Raw genomic sequence first — 24,120 nt, forward strand, 5'->3', positions numbered from 1 at the left:
ATAATTAGCTGCTAAGCATGTATCCAGTATTTACAATTATTTAGTAGACACCCTGTACATAGTTGTTTCTTTGATTGTTCTGTTGTTTATGGCTATTCGTTGACAATTATCTTTTTTGAACAAATGTAATTTCTAATATCCATTTATGTAATGTTTGGTTACTTAGTTTAATTCAGTAAAAATAATTTGAAAAAAAACCCCATAATAGTAAACATTTTCTAACTGCACTTCCTTACAAATGGTACAGTTTGTTATCAAATAAAGTCAGTTTATTATGCAAAGAGTTATTATAATGCTGTGTATTAGAAACTTGGCTAGAGAAATTAATATCTCCATCCAGCCATTATCTAAATGCTGGTGCTTGCCAAGCTTACCCTAGATTAAATTCAGAACCAGGTAAATCAAACATACCAGTATTTGTTGAATTCCTTGTCTCTACACCATTCTGCTGCATGGAAAAAGTCTGAAACACTTGCTGCTGCCTTTGAACCGGTGTTGTAGAAACATCTACCAAAGTAACTCCTCCACCAGATGATGAGACAACTCCATTAACCTGTGTGGAAGCATGCAAACTATTGAGGGAGAGAGCTAGAACTTCCACCCTTTTTGACAGCTGATGTATTAAAGCAGTAAGACTCTCAATAGACTGCTGTGTTTCATCGGATACACTGCCTTGTGTAACAAGCAGTTGAGATGTTCCCTGCATTTCAAGCTGCTCCATATTCATGAACATCCACAAAACTGATGCAAACCAGCAGGAGGGAACAAACAAATGCCATAAAAATCCAGCAAACAATGAATATGAGCAGAAAAAACTGGCAAAATACATTTTATTAACAAAATAGTGAGTGCTTTCGTCTTGTACAATTCCAAAACTTCATCAGCCAGTGCCATTACTAACTGCGCTGTTTAAATAACATAATCAAACACAGGATCAATGACAGCCTCATAAATATTTATAAATATACATAAATTATATCATAAATGAACCACCCCTCCAAAGTGCTTAAAAGATGTAATAAATCAAATTTAAAACATATAACAATTTAATAGAAACTTTAAAATGTACCCTTTGTGAAGCATGTAAAATTACAAATAAGATTCAAACTTTGCTTATATAAAATTTAAATGCATTAATCTTGTATAATGAAACTTATATCTTGAATACAGGCATATACAACCACTGCTTGCCCAGCTCAATATAAAGCCAACAAACCAAATCTTTACGTATGTATTTATTATATACTAGAAAAACCTATAAACCAAAATAAATGAAAAATAAAAAATAAATTTGTTAAAAATCATTGATTTAATAAATAATTCTGTGGAGACTATCCTACTGGAAGCATATAAAACAACCTAAAATATGATTCCTATTATTCATTAGGGTACCCAAACAGGGACTTGAACCCTGGACCCTCAAGTTAAAAGCTCTATTGACTGAGCTACTCAGCATTTCAAGATCCTTGCTTTTTTAAAGCATTTAATTTAAGAAGACAATTTACTGAATTGTACTCATTTAAATTTTGAAGTTTCGTTAGGTGCCCTAATGAATAATAGGAATCATATTTTTAGGCTATTTTATATGCTTCCAGTAGGACATTCTCCACTAAGTTATTTATTAAATCAATGATTTTTAAAAATGTATTTTTTAGTTTTCATTTATTTTGGTATATAAGTTTTGCTAGTATATAATAAATACATAAGTAAATATTGGGTTTGTTGGCTTTATATCAAGCTGGGTAAGCAGTGCTTGTATATTGATGATATAAGTTTCATTATACAAGATTAATGCATTTAAAAGTTATATAAGAATATGTTTGAATCTTATTTGTAGTTATATATGTTTCACAAAAGGTTTTCGGAAAAGTGTTACATTTTTAAAGGTTCTATATTAAATAGTTGTGTGTTTTAAATTGCGATTTATTAGATCTTTTAAGCACTTTGGATGGGGTGGTTCATTTATGATGTAATTTATGAATTTTTATGAATATTTATGAGGCTGATGTTATTGATCATGTGTTTAATGATGTTATTTAAATGGGGCAGTTAGTAATGGCACTGTCTGATGAAGTTTTGGAATTATACAAGATGAAAGTGCTAAATATTTTGTTAATAAAATGGATTTTACCTGTTTTCTCTGCTCATATTCGTTGTTTGTTGGATTTTTACAAGAAAAGTGGCTGACAGAGATTGGCCTTTTGTTGACTTTGTTAAACTTGTGGAGGGACTGAAAGGCACATACCCAACATCATGTCATTAATGTTTGAAAGGACACTAAAATAAAAAAAAAATAATTGTAAGTAAAATGATTTTTGTTCTTAACAATATTTGTATAAAAGATTTCATGATATAAATTGCATGTGTATATACATCTTTTAGTGATTTTGAAAGTGATAAAGTTACTAAAGTATCAAGTGCTACTTTATTCTTTGTTTGCCATCACAATGTAAAAAGAGGGGAGATATCCATTTACTTCAATGTAGTGCATTCTCGGAATTGGTGTATTTAAGTAGGGGGGTGCAGGGTGCAGAGGTGCTTGCTGGTTTAAAACTTTGATCACTAAAGTTCGATCTTTAGTGATTCGAAGTTTTAAACCTTCAAGATTATAATATAGACCCTTGTATTTGTTAGCTGAGATATTTTCTCTTACTTTTGCATAGGTAAATGTCTGGAATAGTGCCCTTGGCTTAATCTAATAACTTGTGTGTGTGTGTGTGTGTGTGTGTGTGTGTGTGTGTGTGTGTGTGTGTGTGTGTGTGTGTGTGTACGTGCATCAGAAAGCATGTACATGTGAGCATGTGGGTTTTAAAAATAAGAAAACAGCAAATGTAATGTAGAGTTTTCCTTTAGCAAATAAACATTCAGTGTGAGTTGAGAAGTCTGGAGATGATGGTAGCTGTACATTCTATTCTTATGTTTCCATTGAGACAGGCTGACTACAAATCCAGGCAACAAATCCTGAGAGTTCTAGACATTGCTTGCTGAGGGAATCATAAAATTAAAAGGTACCAGGGTAGGCAGCTTAGTAAAAAATAAAGTTTCAAGTTATGTGAAGCGAATAAGGCATAACAGCTTTCCTTGTATCTAAATACTTCATTGCATTTACTAGAACAGTGTATAATTTAGTTTTATGTAAAGATATCCAATGCATTTTTTCTTAAGGTTAAAAGTTAATGCTTTCTGAAAGTATATAAGCTGTTTTTTACATATGGGAATAAAGATAAGACAATAATAGACCACAATTAGTGTAAGTAGGCGCACAGACTGTAACATGTGCCTTAGCATGGATAGCACTAATTTTAGGTTATGTGATGCTGTGGGTGCAGCTGTCAGTTTGGGATAACTGATCCTATCAGAAGTGCTAAACTTCATTATTTGAAGATGCACATAGTTTTGTGCTTTTGTTTTACTTTAATAGGTTATGGGGTTGTTCTGGGATATGTATTTTTTGTTTGAGTGCTTTCATAAAAAGTCTTGTAAAATATAACATAGGTTTAAATGGAAATGACAAGAAACAAGTGTATAAAAGATCAACCTGACAAACATTAGGAAGGGTGCATGTAACACAAAAGTCAGAATTAGACATTTATAAAAGCTTTTGTATATAATAGGTGGGAATAATAACTTCTTATCATAATGGCTACACTATCAGTATTACCTTGCAATGTTAATGGTCTCACAGGTACCAACAAAAAGTTAAGGGTATTGAATTATATTAAGAAATGCAGGGTGCAAATATTAATGCTACAGGAGACACGTGAATTTGATAAAGAAAGGATATCATGATGGATATTCAACAGAATATCAAAGATAAAGGAAATGGGGATTACTTACATTAATTGGTAGAAGAGCTCCGATAGTGATAGAAGATCAAATAAATCTAATAATGGTAAATTTGTGGTAGTAAGAGGTTACTATCAAGGGAGAAGGATTACAATGGCATGTATTTATATTCCACCTAAAACTGCTATTGTGGAGATCAAGAACATTTTGGGAGACTTAATCAACTTTCAGCAGTGAATACTATTTGTAGGTGTGGATTGAAACTTGATTTGCATAGAGAGGATGGACTGGGGGGACTATAACAAAACAGAATAGATTTCTAAAGAAATTTATGGAAATGTGTGGTATAGAAGATGTGAATCCAGTAATAGGAACTCAGAATTTGCATTTAATTGAAAGCTTTGACACACATCCAATGACTATTTCAGATTGTGCACCAATAATAACTAAGATAAAAATGCAGAGTAATGAAGTAAAAATTAAACACTCGCACTTCCCCTTCTAACTGTTTAAAGACAGGAATTCATGGAATGGGGAGTAGAAATTACTCAAGAGTTATTAAAGAAAATAGAAATTTCTTCAGAAATTATCACTAGTGAGTGCGGTAAAATGAAAGTGGGGTTTAAAAACAAAGTGGAAATAAAAAACAAAACTAAGGTTAAGAAATAACAGGAATTCTTTTGAGTGGCTGACACAATTTAAAGTATTGTAAAATAAGGGGAATCCCACAGAACAAGAAGAGGTGTAACTGCAGAGTGCTAAAAAGAAAATAAGGGAGTATCTGGAAAATATGCATGAGTTTAGAAAGATTGCTGTTTAGCAACTGTTTTTGATAATATATTCAGAGCACAAAAACTTTTAGCACAATGACTTACACAACAGAAAGTAGAAAGGTCTGTAGCCTCTAAAAAAAGTAAGCAAAAATCCTGTAGAGCTTTCAGAGATATTTCAGAAATATTATGAAATCTGTATGAAGCAGAGAAATGTAGAAATCAAGAAAGAGCACCAATGGAAATATTTATGGAAAACTTAAGTATGCTAAGTTTAGAAGTAGATAAAGTCAACAACTGACAGTTACAATAGTAGGCAATGTGATAAAAATGGTGACATATAATCAATCTGGAGGAAAGTCTCCATGAATAGATGGCATTCCTGTGGAAGTTTGGAAAATAGAAGGAAGTAAATTGATAAAAGATCTGGAAGCTTTTGTTTAACAGTATTTTCAAAGGAGGATAAGCGCCAACATTCTGGAAGAAAGCTTGGTAGCTGTAATACCTAAACATGGCAAAGATCCATCAGACACAACATCATATAGGCCCATTTCAATTTTAAACCATGTTGATAAAGTGTTCATGTCAATAACAGGTAAACAAATGGCAAAGGCATTCCAAAACTGATAGATATGGATCAATTTAGTTTCGTGGAGCAGAGGCAAACATTTGACAGCATTAATAGAACAATGATGATCCAGAGGGAAGGGGAATGTAAGAAAATACCACTGTATGTGCTTGGTCTTGATGCAGAGAAAGCATTCAACAGAGTAAGCGGGGCATAGAATGATTTACATTCCCTGATACAATAATAAGATTAATTGGAAGGATATATTAGGTATCAAAGAGAAAATTTAGAATGGGAAAGTTGTCACTGACACATTGTGTCTAAATAGAGGAACTAGGCGGGAGTGTCCTCTTTCACCTTGTTATTTGCTTTACATTTAGAACCATTGGCTAAGAAAATAAGAGACTCAAAACTTCAAGGATATAATTGGTGTGTTAATCAAGAGAAGAAGGATTTATTTGCAAAATATAGTTTTTGTACCTGATAAAACCAGAAAAGGACATCTCAGTGTTGTTGAACATTTTGAGGCAGTTTCAGTCTTTGCAGAATATAAAATTAATGGAGATAAAACAAAGGCTGTAGCTGCAAACTATGTACCCACACATGAACTGGTTCAGCAATACTTATATTTATGGGGACTTGATAAAATTAATTATTTATGAGTATGAATTAAAAAGGACTCTGTTATAGCAGCTGACAATATGTGAGAAGAGACTAAAGAAAAGATAATGCAAAAAACTGAAAAACAGGAAACTCTTGTTTATAAATATGCACAGCAAGATACAAGCAGCAAAATGATTTAGTCCCTTTAGCGTATAGGTCAGGTATATTTTTATCAAGCAAAGGAGAAGTTATGAACAATAATTAATAAAGACTTGAATAGAATTTATCTGGAATGGGAAGAGAAAATGGTCAATTGGGAAAGATGATCCTTACAATAGAACGATGTGGTTTAAATCACCTGATTTGAAAAGATATTTTTACAGCTACACAGTTAAGGCTCATGTACATAACACAAGCAGAAAACAATAATTCAAAGAGGAAAGGGATGGTGATCAAGCAGGGGGAAGTTCAAGAAATAAGGAGAGAGTGGGATTGTGCATGCAGATCCTTAAGGAGAATCATAACTGCCATACCAAATATTATATTCATAAAGTAACAGAAAGAATCCTAAGAACTAAGCCAATACATGAACTGAGAAAACAGATTTTGATAATTGGGATCACTGCAATTAGGGTACGGAGAAAAAGCAAGATCGGGCTAGAATTTGCTAGAGAAACCTAGCAAAGGAACCAAGGTACTTGGAGCAAATAAATAGAGAGGGAAAAGTAACAGAATGGGAATAGGCCAAGAAGCCATTTAGACTGCGGGTTATAGACTGCCTTCCCCATCAGGGATTGCTATCAGAGTACATGCCAAGAGAAAGCGATAGTGGAATCATATGTGAAAGGCCTGCTCTATTAGAACTTTTACTGGGTCTAGAACAAAAGCTGCTTTTAAAAAGGAGACAATTAGTAGGCCATGTAAAATATTGCATGATAGCTGAAGGAATCCATTAGTGTAGGTTAGAAAAGACTGGAAAGAGAGATTAGATAAGTGATTCACAATGATATAATGACTGATTATTAACATTCAAAAATGAGCACACTGATTGGTCAGCCCAACTAATGTGTCCATTGTAAATTGAGCATATATCAATAGAAAAAACTCTAGTCACCCGGACTTTCGTCTATTAATATATGCTACAGAAATTTTAGTTTTCTTTAATTTAAAACACAAAAGATGTACTTAGAAATACTCTCTCCACTCATCAAAATACTAGAGAGATGCATACACTCTCAGGTCTCAGACTACCTCCTTACTAACAACCTCCTTTCCAATACTCAGCATGGTTTCCGACCAAACCATAGCACCACCACTGCCTTACTCTCCTTTACTAACACTATACTACAGCATACAAACAATGGTTATCTCTCCTCTGCTACTTTCCTAGACCTATCTAAAGCATTTGACATGGTCCCACACAAACAACTTATCTCTGTCCTCAATAACCTATGCTTCTCTCAATCAGTCACCAACTGGTTTCAGAGTTACCTGTCTGACCGCCAACAATCCGTTGTATGGCAGAATGACATATCTCCCCAACTACCTGTCTCCATAGGGGTTCCCCAAGGATCCATCCTTGGACCCCCTACTCTTCTCTGTTTACACCAATAATCTAGCCTCTGCCACCAAACATGGCACACTCATACAATACGTAGATGACTCAACCATCATCTGCTCAGCCCAGTCCCTACCCAAACTGCAAAATGTCACACAGGAAGCCTTTTCCTCTGTTGAAACTTGGTTATCCGATGCCCAATTAATACTCAACCCAAACAAAATTAAACTACTCATCTTCCAACCCACCAAACATACTCAAAACAACTCTCACTTCAACATCACAGCAAAAGACAACACCACTATTTACCCAAATGAACACACCAAATTGCTAGGAGTGGAAATAGACAATAAACTAAAATTTGACATTCACATATCCATAACCATAAAAAAGTCCACAAAAAAACTAGGAGCATTATACAGAAATAAGCAACTTCTCACCAAAGCAGCAAAGATTTCAATAACAAATTCCCACCTTATCTCCACCCTACTTTATGACTCTCCAATATATACCAACCTAAGGCAATGCAATCTAAACAAGCTAGAGACCTGCTACACCAAAATCGCCAAATTCGCCACAGGGGCATCCTACAGTAGTCACCACTATCTCTCACTTGCTGAACTGGGCTGGCTTGAACTCCCTCACCTCCTTCAATGGTATCAACTCTCACTCACCCACAAACTAGTAAACCATCCACTAAATGTCCCATCCCTCCAGAATCTACTCCAACCCTATCGCACCACCAGACCACTAAGATCCAGCAGCAAAAATCACTTGCAGATCACTAAAGCCAATAACTCTGCTGGTGAAGCACTATTCTCTTGCATCATAGCCAAATTATGGCACTCCCTCCCACCCACAATTACCTCCGTACCATCATGCACCCACTTCAAAACTTTACTAAAAGCGCACCTAAAAACATGCTGGCTATGCCCTTGCAACTCCCACTCTAAAATCACCCACCCCATCCATCCACTACCTTTCTTTCCACTCCACTAACTACTTTGATTATAGTAAGCTCAGATGCTCATAAGCCTAGTACTTATTATACAGCAGGAACTTCTTATTGTAACATTTGTTAATGTCTGTTATGTACTTCACAGATAAAGATTCTAGTTGTCTACTGATGTACTATGTTCTTCATTTGTAAATATGTTGTAAGTAATTGCTATGTTTTATTGTTAATCGCTATGTAACCCAATGTAACTACTGTCTGTTTATTTTAACTGTGGAGCTTTTCTCCCCGGGCCTCCGCTGAAAATGAACCTATGTCCATTCAGACACTCCCAGTCAACAAATGTAAATAAATAAATAAAATAAAATAAATAAAAATCCAGAGACTTCAAAAGAACAAGAGAGGTGGGAAAAAGAAGATACAAGGATAATCAGGTACATTATGTAAAAGTAGAGAAACATATCTGATTCTCCTTATATTTTCTCTGTCCCTTTTCTCTCATACATTTGAGGACTCTGGATTTCAATCTTTTTTTATTAAAAACAAACAAAAAAAAGCAATGAAGATCTTCCTTTCTCCATTGCTTCTTTTCCACAGCATTGATATACTGTATAAGCATAGGAACGTAAGTCCCATACGCATACTTGAAGAAAGCCCAGTGATATCAGGGAAGAATGCAGAACAGCACCATGGTGCTGTTAGACAAGGACATATTTAAGAAAATTAAGTAACTTTTTTCTTAATTAATGTCATTGTATAATAGCAATAACCCATTGCTGTGTGTGGGTAATGCTGATTTACCCATGGTTGGCTTCATCCTTGTGACCAAACCATACTAACCGTGGATAAATCCAGCATTACCCACACGCAGCCATGCGTTATTGCTATAAGAATGGCTCCTGAATATGTAACAGAGTCTAGAAGATTTAGGATCTCTGCTTGGAAGTTTCTGCATAGGTATTTTTATACCCCAACTAGAGTCCAAAGAATTTGCCCTCAGATAGATGACAAATGTTGGAGGTGTGATGGGGAAGAAATATGTACCTGGGAAAATATGTTTTGGGAGGGTAATGAGTTGGCAGACTTTAAAAATTTCCTACAGAGTACTCTGATGGAAATACTGTGTAAGCAAATGGGTTTAACTAAGGAAATGATTTTTTTGAGCTGGGATACTAGACCTGACATGACTAGACATAGTCAGGCCTTGTTAAGTTTAATTCTGGAAACTGCCAAAAAGCAATTATTAGAAAATGGAAATCAAAGTCTAAATAAACTGTATTTGAAGAACTGAATGTTGTAATAGAAATAAAATAAATGGAATAGGCTCTTTTGGGAACAACACATGCAGAAAATGTTTTGGATGAGATTTAAGGGAAGGTAGGAACTGACCAATTTATGCAATAGTGGATTGATTATATTGTAGAGAAGAATATATGTTGTCTATAATGTTTGTAACTGTGAACATGTCAATATGTTTTTTGTTTTACATAAATATGTTTGCCTATGTCAAGTGATAATTCAATAAAGGTGTTACAAAAAGATTTTTCTATGTTCTAAATGGATGAATTTTACAATAAGTTTTCTCGACTAAAAAAAATAAAAAAACAAAAACTGTCCCAAATGGGTTCATTTTCACAAAATAATACTTAGATGGATGGAACACTTTCTGCCAGTGAGGCCTTGGGGCAGGTTTGGTGGGATTTGGCAGACATGTATTGCTCATACCACCAGATCATGCTTTGTGGCATGCATATATATGTGGTAGTGGCTGCTGAATGGCCATTGCAGAAGAAGCTACATTGTTTTTTCTTAAAAGAGTGCAGGGGACGCCATACTCTGGTGAGTTAGAAGCCATGTTCCTTCAAATGAAAGCAGAGGAGGCCATGCTCTGGTGAGAGGGGAAGAATGCACATTACTGTTCCTTCAAAACAAAGCAGAGGACACCTTACTCTGATAGAGTAGGGAAGCCACATTCCTGTTCCTTCAAAAGAGAGGAGAGGAGGCCAGGCCTTGGTTCATTTAACAGAATGAGAGGAGGAAGCTATGACTGGGTTTATTTACAACAGGCAGATAGGAGAACTGCTCTGTAGACAGAGAAAAAGTAAGAGTGAAAGAGAGGCAGAGTGCACTGAGTTCAAGGGCATAACTGAGACAGAATCAGCCTAGCAGCTGAACTGAATTCAGGAAGGGAAAGAGTCCAGGAGGCAGTCTATAGTAAGACTCACCTAGTTGGTACCTAGTAGAATATTTTTTAACCTGAGCAGTAGAAGTGGATCTAGATGGAAAGTAAGGTAGAGTGAACAGGTATGAATCAAAATTTTGTGAATAATTGTTTACTGATTTAAGCATATGAGAGACAGTTTCTAATGACTAGTGCCACTCTGGAACTGAAAGGAAGATTGTGAAAAAAACTGCTTCTTCCCGAGCTGAGTATTTTCACAGAAGCAATATATATGTATAGTTTGTTTTGCTATTTGCTTATAATGAGACTTTTTTTTACTGAAAGAAATGTTGTTGCCATCTATTCAAGTAAAATTTCTACTTTTATCAAGCCTATGGGCTGCTGGTACTAGCAAAGTATAATTAAAAGTGGTAAATGCATGTAAAGTATAAAATTTGGGCTACATTTCCCTGTACAATACTACACAATCTACACTGAATGAAAATGTATCAGTACTCATTGTACACGTTGTTCACAATTTCTAATGCAGTCTGATATTGAGGAAGAATAACATTTTTTTTTATTTATAGTATACATATTACTGCATGCTGACGTGAAATATAAATGTGGCCATAAAAATGCTGTCCCTTATACATGCAATATGGAATTCATTACAAGGTACCCAAACTCCCAAAGTACCCTAAAACATAGTTTATGCATTTTTAAATATTGCATGGGAGACAAATACAAGATAGCTTTTCTTTCCAGATGGCTTGAAAACCATAATATTCATTTATCAGTGGTGTTCTCTTTAAGAAGAAGGGAACTGAAAGAGTATGATGCAAGGTAGCAAATGAAATTGCACACACGATGCTTTTCGAACAGAGACACACATAGGTGTTTGAGGTGATTGGTTTATGTCTATGCATGTTTCATACACCTGAGGTTAATAGAGTTTAGAGGGCTGTCAGCTTTAATTTTATCTAAAAAAAGCACTTTTCTCTCAAGCAGGCTAAAGTAAGAAACTTCACATATAACTGCTGAATTACAAACAAAAGTGGCCGCAGGCATCAGAAAAGAATGAGAAAGCAATTCAGCCATTTCTGCTACTTTAGTCTCCATATCACACTGCATAGTATGCTTTAGTGATAGTGTATTTAGTTTTATGGCTGTGTTTCTGATGTACTTAATTAGTACCATGTGAAAACATGAACTGCTTTGTACCCTGACGTATTTTTCTTCCTAATTTGTACAAATTATCCCTCATCTGCTCTCAGTGAAAATATCACATACAAACTGCTACATAAAGAATAGTAGTCTTCATGACCAGTCATTTTAGATAACAGTGTGACAAACATTGATGTTTGCATTCACCAATTCTCAGATTGTCTGATTTATCCAGTTCTGTGCCCTGAGGATGCCCAACCTTATGTTGGCACTTATTGATTCATCCACATGCGGCAAGGCACTTGGTGGATTTGAGAACTTGCCAGTTCAGCCATGGCTTATCTGTTTGGATTTGGGGTGAAACCAGAGCACCTGGTGAAAATCCTCATATACACAGGGAAAACATGAAGTCTCTGCCAAGAAGACAGCCTGGCCAAGAAATAAACTGGACAACCCAAAGATGTGAAGCAGCAGTGCTGTATACTTCACAACTGTCATGCCCCTCAGTATTCAAGACGTATATTAGAGGTACAAATTATGGAATGTTGTAAGTCTCCCTCATAAAGGTATATTTCACAATGACCCTAAAGTTAAGTGACTAAAATCTGAGTTATTTTTCTTCTGTTATCCCTTCCACCCCTGACATCCATCATTGAGATTGACTGCTATTATGTCATTGTTTGAGTTTTCCTTTTAGTTATCCCCAGGAGGGCTACACAGATGACATCAGTCCTTCTGGCAAACATTCAGGGATTATACTGCAGTAAAATCCAAGCAATGAGCTACGCACCAGTGGTACACTGAAACAGAATAATGGAAAGCAGAAACAGAAACATATACTGCAGCTTATCAGCCCATGAGTTTACCAGGCATAATATGTAGAACAGTGGGAAAGGTGATTGTAGAGCTATTACAGAAATAAATGAGAGATGTCTTGTTCAGAGATCAAAATCAATATCAGTTCATAAAGAGAAGGTCCTGCTTTCTAAACCGGTGTCAACCTTTAAAATAGATGTGACTACTACAGATGACGATCTAACACTTCACTCAGCCTATTCAGACTTAGCAAAATTATTTCACAAGATCTTGCATGTATGTATATTGGATGAACTTAAACAATTAAAAAAAATAGCTGTCCAATTAATTGAGTCAAAAACAATTTCTAGTTACTTAACAGAATACAGGGGGTGGACAGAACAATCTTGTACTTAGCATTTGGTACCCTCTTGTCTGTAGCCAAAGTGGACAAATGCATGTACATAATAAAATATGTAGATGAGTTTGCTGAGGGAAGCACTGTTACCATCACCGCAGATGCAGAGGTGCTACAGGGAAAACAAAACTTTGAACAGATATGGTACTCAAACAACACTTTATGGTTCATCACAAAGAAATGTTAACATCCTACTCTTTTAGAGAATGCTGTAAACCTTAATCATAAAACTGATAGCTGTATATTAAAAAATATATGGTGTGAGTTCAATAAAGCCTACACAGTGTGCTAAGACTGTGTGACATGTAGTGACGCAACTCACATATGATAGTGCACCATTTTGTAGTCAGTAAATGGTTCTACTTGACATGTAGAGCCGTACAAACATGGTAAACTTTGTGGCATGCTAATTACATCATAAGCAACTGAACTGTATGCTAATCAACCACTCCAAGATGGAGGAGCTATTCAACAAAATATAAACCAATCATGTAGACTCGGTGTAAGTTTTCTCTGCAAATTCCAAAGCTTTTGGAATACAGCCACAGAAATTAGGCTACACGGAAAGAATGTTAGGGGCTGCTGTTGTCTTATTCATGTGTATGTGCAGCAGGCCCAAGTCTGTGCTGCTGCTGCTGATAATAGAACTCGGCCAAGATGGAAAAGGTGTTTAGACCCCATTTAACATTTTATGGTCTGCATGCTTTGAAAATTGTAGAGTGCTACAGGGTGGATAGAGACACACTACCATAACTCTGCAACTTCTGTCATATTCAACTGAGAGCAAGGGCAAACCAAGGGGAACCACTACCTGTGGAGACTAAGGTGTGTGTAGCACTTACAGTTTTAGCTACAGGAACTTTTCAGAGACTAACAGGATATGATGGCTGTATCATAGACATCAGCATCCAGGGTCCTACATCAATTCCTGAATGTTATGCTACAGCATGCCAGTAACTATATACATTTCCCTATACACCTGATGACAGAGCCACAGCTATGCAGTAGTTTTACCCCATAGTGCACATAATGAAATCAAATCACCACCCAGGGAACATGGAAGGTATACATAAACAGAAAGGGTTTCCACTCCATTAACTGTCAGGTCTTGTACAACAATTAGGGAATAATCTTGAATGTGTGTGTTGACAACACAGGCAGTTACCACAATTCCCATATCTGGAACAAACTCTCAACTATTTCAGATTTTTTTTATGGGGAATATCCCACAGGGTTATTTACTGGGGGATGCAGGTTATGCACTTGAGGCATGGCTGATGATGCCCATGAAGAAATGCACAAACACTTAATTAAAAATGCTATAATCTGGTACACGCTCAAACAACAAATATCAGAGAGCATGGGCTTGGACTGCTGAAATCATGGTTCTGGTGCCTAGATATATTTGGAGGAGCCCTACTGTACAAACCCCATACTTGTGCTCAAATTTTCACCATCTGTCCCATCTTTTACAACTGTAACCACAAAAGCAGGAGATGGCCTTGGCAGTGAATACCCAAAACCCATGATGACACCCAATAAAAAAGGCACAAGGAACACTGCCGAAGATGCAAAAAGAATTTGGTGTATAAAACACAGTACATTAAGGGCTTTCATCCCTAGTAGCAAACAGGACTTCTTCAGAACGTACACAAATTCTCCACAGCGTTCTTAAATAATAAATCAAATCCACAGTCAATTAGTTTATTAACCAATCATCAGACAGAATTGATAAGAATGAACAATGAAAACTCCAAACAATAAATAATCAAAACTCAATTGTCACAGTTCTGATAAATATTAAAACATAAGCAAGACAAACATAAATAATAAAGAATTTATAAAAAATATTATTACAACTTTGCCGCTCTTAATTTTAACAAGCTGTTAATAGAGAGGGTATCATTGAGACCAGACAAATTGTTAATATTTAATATTATCTGCCACTGGAGCTCTCAATATTCTAATGTATCTTCCTATGCCCCCTTTGGATAGGGTAAAACTTGTGCAAAAAAAAAAATATATTTCATATTTTTTGGACAGTCCAATTTAACCTTATATAAAGCATTGTTAACTTGCTGAGTTTGTATCTCATAGCTGTGCTATAGCTCATAGATACGTGTTTTAAGGTCTCTTTCTGTTTTGCCAGCATAGTATGAGTGGTAGAAAATCACAGAAAGCAATGTAAATAATGCCTGTAGCGTTACAATCAGATCTCTTATGTAGCTTGAGCTCTGTGGTTGGGGTCGTCAATTTTAAAGTATGCCCCATAAAAATATTTTTGCATTGTTGACAAGATCCACATTTTACCATCCCTTTAGCTTTAACGTTGTTACAAATTTCATCCTCGCAATTCCTCTTTCTAATTTCTCTTTCAAGTTTAGATGCCGCTTGTAAGTGAAATTAGGGGCTGTTCCCAATACTGTATTAATGCTGGCATTGCTTTGAATAAGTTTCCAGTTATTCTTAACTATATTTTTAATTGCATTTGAAACATTACTAAATTTTATAATCATAGTACTTTCATAATTGTTAATTGTCATACTATTTGACACTTCCTTATCTATTCCTGTGCCTAAAATGGGGTAAAAAATACAGTCCTTTTTATTTATCCTTTTAATTTTAATATCTTCCAGCATTACAAGGGGATAGTCCATTTTAAGGAACATATCCATTCATTTGTTTACTTGTACAAAAAGCAAGCATCATCAGACACTATTCTTGAAATTCTCACCATTTGTCCTTTGACCAAGCTCCTTTTCTGACAGTGATACAATATTATTCTTAGAAAACAGCTTCAACAGGAACACCAAGGGGAAGGGGCACACATCACACCACTACTGGCAAGGTCACCACAAGCTAGTGAGGAGTGCAGGCAGACATAGGCATGCACAATATACCCTCACCCTGGCCAAGAGACAATGGCTAGCACAGATGCTCACCACCTAAGGGGGTAAAACCTTCATTCTAATCACATACATACAGTAGCATTGATGCCAGACAACACTCACAGCCTGTACTTATACATGTAATGGCTGTGTACACTAGAATCACACAGACTCAGGCCTGAAGAAAAACACTTATAACTGCTGGACTATCAAGGTAAGTATTAAACATGGAATAAGAAAATAAAGTCTAAGAACACAAATATATGGCAGATCCTTGCATACTGTGAATTGCTAATATAACTAAGTAGAAGGTGGGTGATTTAAGGTTGTTGTGTATAGCATATCACCGTCACACATAGACCAATGTCTGGTCCAAAACAAGGAATACCAATGGAGTACTGTATTGTTTATCATGGCATTGCCAGGATGACTACACAATTACAAGAGCAAAACTCTTGAAACACAGTTTTGCTGTGGCAACACACAAATGGCAATTGGCTCACCCACCCCCCAAAAAACAGGAAAATGACAGTTTGCACAATTCAAGAAATACTACATAATTGACTTGTTATAAATGCTTTTCACACAATTCTCACAAAATGTGTACACATTTACAACATAAAAAAAGTCAATTGTGTATGATTGCCAGTCACCTCTCACTGTGCCCAGCACTCCCTTGGCAATGTCTATGGACCATCGCAGAAGCTTAACACTCCTGTGTCATTGACAGTATAGTACTGTACATTTATGTGATATAAGACAGAATTCTCTGAGAACCAGTTTTAACAATAACACTTGTGATAACAGCTAATTAGGCTATCTGTGAAAGTAGGTGCCTGCCAAAAATGCCTATGCCAAGAGTGAACTATAAGAAGTGCATATGGATAAAAGTTTCATTTTATAATGCATATATATAAAAACATGTTCTTTGTAACATGTTAACAAATCTAGCATGTACTTGAAAAAATGCAATAATATCTTAGCAACATCAGAAGCTTTCTGTGTGGATAAATTAAAAGGAATATCAGTCCTATGTGTTCTCCATATGCACAAGTCCGCTCAACTTCAAGTTCCCTAGCTAGACAATTACCTTCTTATGGCATAGAATCAGGTCTCTGTGAATGATGAAGATGCAGATGAGGTGTGAACTCATTAGAATTGCTGAATCACAAGCATTTTACTTTGTGTTGCAGATGTAAACATAATGTAGGCAATACCTTAGTGTTGCTAATGGATTGCAACTGTGAATGATTACTGGTAGGGAGAAGGAATAAAAGAACTCTCCTTCCTTTGTTGAAAACTGTATATTACTGTCATGGAATATTCTAATACATTTTAAAGGCAATGATACAAAATGGCCTACAGACTGCATGTGTGAGAGTACAGCACACATAAGAGATGAATGAACACAATATAAAGAGAAGACAGAGCTGCATTGCTGCAAACAGTGTTCATAAATGGTTGTGTAATCAGTCGTTGCACTAAATATGTAAGTAACAACTGAGAGTGTACAAGTGTTATATGTCTTGTTAATACTTTGGTAGAAATGGGACTTGCTTGTATGCACGATGATTTGCATTCCTGCTGCAAAGCTATTTCTGTAGCAAAGAGAGGTGAGACACCCTTATTGTGTTTTGTAGGTTCATTAGTCTGACAGTTCAAATCCAGAGCTGTATAAAAATCTATAAGGTGTGTTAAAATGTATTTTGTAATGCAGCGTTTATGTTTTTTTTAATATTAATATTTGTGCTGCACACGGCTTAGTGCAAACATCGTGAAACAGATATGGAAGTTACTTCTGTGATAAAGACAGATGTGAATCAAGTGTGTGTATAGTTCACCTGGTAAACATGATGATGCTCACAGTATATAGTATATTTAGATCATGATTCAAGTCCCAGATGTAATATTTTAAGATGAAACCTAATAAACACTTGTTACACATCACTTACCTTCACACAAACATGGACTAATGGCTCAGACAACAAGCAGACATTGTCAGTTTTAAAAAGGATAAATTGTTACCTAGTTTGCTTTCCATCGCTTAAACATGCTAAGCAGCATTGTGCAGTGGTCAGCACACATACATAGTAATGAATGTGAATATAGAGTGCTGGTGGCTAGTTGTTTCTGTGGCAGCAGTTGTAAGTTAAGGGCTACAATGCAGGTTGTTCTGGGTTGTAATACAGCAAAGTCCAAAGTTTTGTTACTGCTGTTACAGTTTACTTTATTTAAAAATTCACATTAGAAATATAATTACACATAGAAATAACTATATATATAGCAGGTGCATTGAGCATACACAGGATATTAGATATTTACTAAATATGTAACTGTGGGTATTATTTTTTTACCAGGAAAGTCTGATTTGGAATGAGACAATTTTAAGTGGAGGCCCAGGGAGAAATGCTCCAGATGCATGTCCTTGTACTGTGGGAGGAAACCAGATCACCTGGTGAAAACCCACATGAACACAGGTAGGAGATGCAGACTCTGCACTGAAGGCACCCCAGCCAAGTATTGAACTAGAGACCCTCTTGCTGTGAGGCGACAATGTTAACTGCTGCACCACTGCGCCATATGGTGGTCCTCCTATTAGTAGAATTATGGTTCTATAATTAAACATTTATTTTCTGAACTTTCATGTCAAACATGTTCATGGATAAACACTCATCTCTTTAATGTATATGTATAATTAATGAGTAGGTCTGACAAACAAGGTCTCAGTTTCAATGGGCAGTCTGCACAGTAATGACTGCAAAAATAAACCTGCAGCCTAACCTTGCCTGTGGTAACTCGAATAAGTTAATACTTACAATGTAGGTGAACCAGGGTTCTAATCTAGCACACCACCAATTTTATTAATGTTTGTACACTCAATTAAAAAAAAGTAAGAGTCTAAAGATAATTGTATATAAATAACAATAACTATGTATAGCACTGGAGCTCAAATGAAATATACGTGTGACTGAGGGTATACTGACAATTATGTTTCTGGCCTGGGATGGGCTTCATACTTCAATGATAGTAATATACACACATGAAGCTATAAACCAGGACCTTGATGGGTCACACACATACATGGTTAACCCCTTACTCTGTCATGTGTATATATATATAATTAATAAGTATGTCTGACAAGCACCTCTTCTGCGGTAAGGATGAAAAAACAGCTATGTGGAAAAGTATGTTTTGTCTATTTTACATAGGTTTGAATTCCACATTGTACAAATTACTTTCATCAGTGTATAAACCCACAGAAAAAGTGTGTCAGATCATAAAATTTGCACACCCAACACATGTCTGCAAAGATAAAGCAACTAACAGGTACAGCAGCAACCAACCCATAAACTAATGGCAATTGTCACATTGCCCTTCCCTATTTCATATACCTCCTTCTTCTCTGTTTGGCACTGTTGCTCTCCACTTAACATTGAGAAAACACGGTTGGGATGGTTGTTCAGGTTTGCAAACTAGCTGTACAAGGCAATAATATGAATTGGTGGGAAAACACTAACCTTTGCTGATTCATCTGTACAGTCATGACAGAAGCTAGAAGAGAAGGTACCCACTTTAGGGTTCAACTGGGTCTCAATACAAATCAGAGGCTTGGATTAGGCTGACCAAGGCTGTTTCCAGTGTGACTGGCATTCCACACACTTGAGAACAATGTGGACACCACTATAATGACAGGAAAATGCTCAAGCAGGAACAACTCATCCAGTGGCTGGATGAATTTAGGACTGCTGACGTCCCACAAGTTTGTAAGTATACAGATAAATATACTTTAAATAATATTGAAAGCTGGATATAGCCAAGGCTGGTATGCATAATGCTCGTCTCTTTTCTCCCCATTTTTTTAGAGCTGCCCAAGAGATTGCTGTGAGTATGGATGCCTATAATGTTCATTTGGAAAGACTTAGAGAAGCAAGGATTATGTATGCAGCACAACATAATATTTTTTAATCTAAAGTATTGCTCTTCTGTACATTAGTAGCAAATTAAGCCTGCATATTTTAACTGTAAAATCAAGCATGCATGCTTCAGTCAGTAGCTCAAGCCAACTGTAGGAATCAATTGTAATAGTATATTCAGATGTTGTAGGTCCAAATGTCACAGGTACCAAATATATTGTAAAATAATTTAAAAATATTACATAATTTCACCAAAACTGGCATACATGACATGCTTTTAACTTAATCTGTATTATGTGATCAAGGTTATGTGCAATATATGCAAATTGTAAGGGTTATTTGGAACAATTATCAGTCATAGTTTGTAGTTGTTAAAAAGTATACTAAATGTAAAAGCAAAATTATTATTTATATAGTATTAATTTATTGTATGCGACATATGATGGTAGTAATTATCTTCTTCTTTTTTGTCTTTTATCATACCCCTTATCTTTATTTTTTATTTTTATATGTGTAGTCACAACCTTCTGATGTCATCAATTCCTGACAACTCACAAAATGATTTACAGTACAGGGAGGTAGGCCACCCAGTGTGGTTCAGCCTGCCCCTCCTCCAACAGCTGCCGCACCAACACCCAGCACATCTGGGACCAATCCTGCCAGTACTGCCTCTGTAGCCCCTGCACTACCTAGTCCCTCCACATAAGGTAGCATTACCCTGGCAGCTGATCCAGTGGTACCCTTTGGGAGTATTGGTGGAGGTGGTGATTTTGTTACCTACCAGGAGATGTCAGGCATGGTGTGTGAGGTCGTGGAAAGTACCATTGGTGCACATTTTAGCCAGATGGAGAAGATCCTCGCTGGAATTCTGGGCAAAAGAAAACTTCAAGCACTACAGCAGCAAATTCAGGAAGGGGATGTGATAACTCTGAGCGTGAGAACCAGATTCTCCATGTCCCCATGTTTGATGGGCATGGGCATACAATGTCTCCTCCCTATCTCCAGTCATGTTGTCCCCAACCTATTGTGTCGCTCCCCATCCCTGTCTCTTGTCTTGTTTGTCCTGCTTGTCTGCAGCTGCATCCTCACCTATCCTAATTACTTTACCCTGATATACCTATGTTCCTTACCCTATATTCATCTATCACTAAAGTAAAAACACAAAAACGGGCATATGTCCTAAAAAAAATATCATCCCATACATAACTCCCTACTTCACACAAAACTTGATTCAATCCAATTGGCTGTACAGTCTTACTGCATTATCACCCATCTTTCTTGATGTGACAGTTCACATTCAACCATGTTCATTTTACACTGCTAAAGAAGTGGATAACTATGGTTCTTTCCTAATTCTGTCTTGCACATTCCTATATTGCTTCCCCTTTGTTCTTTCCCTTGCTTGCACCCCCATTTCACCACTTTTCTATCTGCCTTATTTTTACACCTTTAATCTGGTCAGAAAATAAAATGACATACCATACATATAAATAATAAATCATCAGTGAAGCCCTTCACTTTTTGTCCTCTGCATTTGTGCAGAGTTTGGAAACATGAACCAATGTTGGGCAACTGTAAATGGCTCTTCACGGCCTATGACATGGAGCAGTTACCTCCGCTTAATGTTGCTTAAACTTGCTGCACTAAAGAAACATACAGTTATAGCAGAATAAAGGCACTCGTGTTAAAAATTGCATGTAGTATTTATTTAGACTGATAAATGCATAAATATGCAAATCTGTATGTGTACTGTTGACATAAATCGAGTACCGTTTGTTTTTATACAGTACTTCACTGTATTCATTCCCTCTCTCATTTTCAATCTTCTTCTTCTTCTTCTTCTTTCGGCTTTTCCCGGTTAGGGGTCGCCACAGCGGATCACCTTGTCCGCACATTGAATGGCAGGAGTTTTCGGATTCAGCCCGGCCATGCCCCAACCAACCACCTTCCACAGAAACACTCACACACACACCTAGGGCCAATTTAATGTCTTTGGGATGTGGGAGGAACCGAGCAACCGGAGGGAAACCCACGCAGGACATGGGAGAGACAGACTCCGCGCAGACCCAGGCACCCCAGCCGAGGATTGAACCGGAGAACCTCTTGCTGTGAGGCAGCAATGCTAACCACTGCACCACCGTGGCCGCCCCCCTCTCTCATTTTCAATAATTATCACATATAGTTATTTACTTACATTATGAATGTCTATGTAAAAAAATTAGATAGAACTGTATTTGATCCCTGAATTATCTGTGCTCAAGATAAGAGTTTACTGCTGTTACACCGGCTGTTACACCGGCTGACACAGAGACAGCAAGGCAGCAGCTGTTTTTCTTCCACTCAGCACTGTCCAAAGTGCTGACTGTATGCCTTTCCACTTAGCATATTTGCATGGAAGAAGGCGAGTCAGCAGCACTCTCATAATTTTTTCAAAGAAGCAGAGACCCCCATTTGCTTGTTGCTTAACTAATGGCAAATGGGGAAAGCAGTATAAATACTTTTTTAATGTTATACAATTTAGGAAACAACATTTCTGATATGAACTAGTTATGAACACCATGTTATCTATTAGCTGTGTCTACCATACCCAGTATGGATAACTACATCTCAAGTTCAAGTAGTTGTCTTTAATGTGTATTTCACATCTGCAAACACCTTGCCATTGATCGTGCAATCCAGCTGCTCAGCAGTGCACTATGGAAAGTCCTTATTAGCATGCATTACTTATGTTTATTGCCCAGTTAGTCTTCATACCTTTAAAACCCATGTAAAAACACAACCTAAGGGAATCCACATTTTACTGATTGAACACATATCTGCACTGAGTGATGTGTTCCCTGCACCCATGCACTTGAAACTTCATATGTCAATAATAGTTCCCAAATGTCAACTACACTACAGAAATAAATAGCACAACTGCATTGTTATATACCATGTAAGCTTTTATTCTGACAATAGACATTCAGCTTGTCTTGTACATGTATTAATGTGGGCAGCAATTTTTCACAAATGTGAGCACATGTACATACACAGTTGCATCCATGCTGATTACAAAAAATGTGTGTGTCTGTATGTGACAATAACTGTGCAATGTACACAACATAACAGGTAGCTGCATATGTCTCAGTTGTGCTACATATGTTCCTGATAGCTTTTTTGCATCTAGTTTTCCAAGCTGTCTTTTAAAGTATACCTGCACATTGGAAACACAACAGGAAATAATACATCCACACTTTGCACACCACTCTCATAACAGGATATGTTACCCACATCATATAGTGATGATGGCATCATCTATAAAGATCACTATGACAGGCAAAAACATACTTCAGAGGTGTTGGAGTCATTAGGTACTTTGTTTTGCAGATGAGAACAAAATACTTACGTGTGTGTTAAACTAGCACAGCAGCTATATTATGTGTGTCTCTATGTATCTGTAAGCATGTGTGCATATTTAGACGGACATCAGTCTGTATACTATTATCATCTTGACAGTCATACATGGCTACCAATCTATTTCATGCAAGCCTCACAACAACTTTTCACAAACATCCAGTGAGAATGTCATCCACTTGAAATTGTCCAGCAACATTATAAAAGTCAGACTTGTTCTGTGGTGCTTGTATTAAGTACGGAGTTTTCTAGCTGGTATACCTAGTTAGGTAGGGGTTCTAATCTCACTGCAGTCAACTAGTGTGTGTGTGTGTGTGTGTGTGTGTGTGTGTGTGTGTGTGTGTGTGTGTGTGTGTGTGTGTGCCTCGTCAGAAAAATGTTAAGTGTGTATTCTACTGTTGGAAATGTAGTCCCATGTACTACAAAAATGCTGACAGTCTTCCATGGCTACCCATGCATTTTATGCAGGCCTCCCAACATCATCTCTCAAACATTGATGATGTCATCTACTATAAATTTTCCAGCAGCAGTGTAAAAGTCAAACTTGTACCATAGTACCTGCACTAAGTACTGAGTTCCCAGAGGGTGTATCTAGTTATGGGTTCTAATCTAAGTGTAGTCAACTGGTGCGTGTGTTTGTGTGTGTGTGTGTGTGTGTGTGTGTGTGTGTGTGTGTGTGTGTGTGTGTGTGTGTGTGTGTGTGTGTGTGTTTCTAAAAAAGTTAGTGTATCCTACTGTTGGCAATCCAGTCTCATGGAGTCCAAGTCTTTTGACAGTCGTACTTGGCTGCCCATCCATTTTATACCCCATTTCATCTCCCAAGATCATCTCTCAAACATGCAGTGATGATGTTGTTCACTATAAATTGTCCAGCAGTATTGTAAAAGTCAGACTTGTGCCATGGAGCCTGGGTTAAGTACGGAATTCGCTTACTGGTGTATCTACCTCAGGTAGGGGTGCTAATCTCAATGCAGTCAACTTGTGTGTATGTATAGTCAGAAGAGCATAAGTCTGTACTTTACTGTCAGCAATTCAGTTCCATAAAGAACAAATATGTTGACAGTTATAAATGCCTACATATCCCTTTCAAGTTCTGTCCTCTGGAGATTAGTAGGGGTTTTACTCTCACTGTGGTCAACTAGTG

The sequence above is a fragment of the Protopterus annectens genome, chromosome 9.part0, assembly GCF_019279795.1.
Source record: "Protopterus annectens isolate FY-2018-M chromosome 9.part0, PAN1.0, whole genome shotgun sequence".
Lineage (NCBI taxonomy): Eukaryota > Metazoa > Chordata > Ceratodontiformes > Protopteridae > Protopterus > Protopterus annectens.